The sequence below is a fragment of the Falco rusticolus genome, chromosome 17 (assembly GCF_015220075.1).
Source record: "Falco rusticolus isolate bFalRus1 chromosome 17, bFalRus1.pri, whole genome shotgun sequence".
Classification (NCBI taxonomy): domain Eukaryota; kingdom Metazoa; phylum Chordata; class Aves; order Falconiformes; family Falconidae; genus Falco; species Falco rusticolus.
Window position 1 is genome coordinate 2,120,503 of NC_051203.1, and position 2,663 is coordinate 2,123,165.

A 2,663-nucleotide genomic window follows, 5' to 3' on the forward strand; every position below is an offset into this window, starting at 1 on the left:
CAGCCCCTAACCACACGCACGAGGGTCCAGGTCCGCGATGGGAACAGCAGGAGGGAAACGCGTGTTTGTTTGGACCACAGGAATATTTAAAAAAAAAATAAAAATAAAAAAAAAATTAAAAATAAATCAGGTGGTTTCCGGTTGGCATTCTTGGGGCGCTCTGCAAGAGCTCGGGGGGCTGCCCTGGGCAGACCCCAGCCCCGGGTGCTGCCCCCCACTCCCTTCGGCGCACCCACCTCGGAAGCGGAGAGCCCACGACTCACGAGCCAAGGCTTTGGGTGCCCCGGCCACCCCATCCTGCGGCTCCTCTCCCAGAATTTCATCCCATTCCCCAAAAAAGGCCAAAAAATGGGATGCGGAGCCCATCCCGCATCCCACGGCGGGACTGACGACGGGGCAGGGCGGTCAAACCCCATAGGAAGTGCTTTATTCTCACAGTGTTTAATTAAACTGCAGAATTTAATTAAATAATAATCTTGAATTAATAGAATAATAATAATAAATAAATAAAAATATAAACATAAAAACTAAAATTAAAAATATAACTTAAAATTATAATAAATTTGAAATTTAAAAACTATATTAATAAAAAATAATAAAAATATGAATTTAAATAAACTGCAGGGGGTCATTGGGGTCAAGGCCACCACCAAGGCTGAAAAGGGACCGATACCGGGAACACCCAGCGCGGCCACACTCAGCCGCTGACTCGGAAAATGAATTTAATAGCAATTAGGGACTGGAGCCACTGCAGAGGCTGGGACCCCTCCGAGACCCCCCTGCTCCTGCTTGCTCCCGAGTTTTTGGTGCCTGGAGGAGGATGGGCTGTGGGGACCCCACAGTTTTTAGGGAATGACCCCCCTGCCACGTGGTCACTCAGGCTGCGGGAATGGGCATCCCTGTCCCCACGGGGTGCAGGGTAGGGGGGGTTCGGGGGGACACTGGGTGGGTCTTGTCGGGGGGCACGAGTGCGGCTTGGTGGGGCTGGGGGAGGTAAATGGATCTGGGGGCTTAGGATGTGTTTGGGGGTGGAAGGACGTGTGGGTGCTGTCAGACCTGGTTGTGGAAGGCCTTTGGGGTGCTGGGGGGGGGTCAGGGGTGCTGAGGGCTCGGGCAGGTGCTGGGGGTCTCTTAAGGTTACTGGGGGGTGTTTGAAGATGCTGGGGGTGTCACAGAATGCTGGGGGGGTGTCTTACGGTGCTGGTGGGGGTCTGATGGTGCTGGAGGCTCGGGTAGATTCTGGGAGGGGTCTTAGGGTTAGCAGGGGGATACTGAGGGTGCTGGGGGGGGTCAGGCAGGTGCTGGGGGGGGTCTCAAGGTGTTCATGGGGTCAGGTGGGTGCTGGCAGGTTCTTAGCATTCCTGGGGAGGTCTGGGGGGCCTGTGGGGTGGGGGGGAGCTGTCAGGCTGGTGCTGGGGGCTCAGGTGGGTGCTGGGTGTCTCAGGGGGTCTGGTGGGTGTTAGGGCCTTAGGGGGGTCTTAGGGCCACTGGAGGAGAGGTCTGGATGCTGGGGTGGGTGGGTGGGGTGTCTGGGTGCCTGGGGGGCTCAGGGTGATGGGGAGTGTTCTGGGTGATGGGGCTGGGGGTCTCAGGGTGCCGAGGAGGGGGGGTCTGGGTTCCCGGGAGCCTCAGGGTGCTGGGGGGTGCGGGGGTCTGGGTGTGGGGGGTGTCTGGGTGCCCGGCGGTCTCAGGGTGCCAAGGGGGGAGTGTCTTGGTGCCGGGGGGTTTCTGGGTGCCTGGGGTCTCGGGGAGCCGGGGGAGGTTCTGGGTGGTGGGGGGTGTCTCGGGGTGCCCGGGGTCCTGCGGTGCCCAGGGGTCTGGGTGCGGGGATATCTGGGTGTGGGGAGGTCTGGGTGCCCGCGGCCGCGGGGTGGGGGGGATCTGGGTGCGGGGGGGCTCCGGGGTGCCTGCGGCCCCGGGGTGCTCAGGGTGCGGGGGTTCCGGGGTGCTCAGGGTCCGGGGATTCCGGGGTGCTCAGGGTCCGAGTGCGGGGGTTCCGGGGTGCTCAGGGTGCGGGGCTCCGGGTGCCCAGGGTCCGAGTGCGGGGGTTCCGGGGTGCTCAGGGTGCGGGGCTCCGGGTGCCCAGGGTCCGGGTGCGGGGATTCCGGGGTGCTCAGGGTGCGGGGGCTCCGGGTGCCCAGGGTCCGGGTGCGGGGGTTCCGGGGTGCTCAGGGTGCGGGGGCTCCGGGTGCCCAGGGTCCGGGTGCGGGGGTTCCGGGGTGCTCAGGGTCCGAGTGCGGGGGTTCCGGGGTGCTCAGGGTGCGGGGCTCCGGGTGCCCAGGGTCCGGGTGCGGGGGTTCCGGGGTGCTCAGGGTGCGGGGGCTCCGGGTGCCCAGGGTCCGGGTGCGGGGGTTCCGGGGTGCTCAGGGTCCGAGTGCGGGGGTTCCGGGGTGCTCAGGGTCCGAGTGCGGGGGTTCCGGGGTGCTCAGGGTCCGAGTGCGGGGGTTCCGGGGTGCTCAGGGTGCGGGGCTCCGGGTGCCCAGGGTCCGGGTGCGGGGGTTCCGGGGTGCTCAGGGTGCGGGGCTCCGGGTGCCCAGGGTCCGGGTGCGGGGGTTCCGGGGTGCCCGCAGCCCCGGGTGCCGCCCCCGGCGGCCGGGCGGAGGCGGAAGCGGGACGCAGCGGCGCAGCCCCGCCCCCGGCCGCCTCCGTCGGGGCGGGAGGAG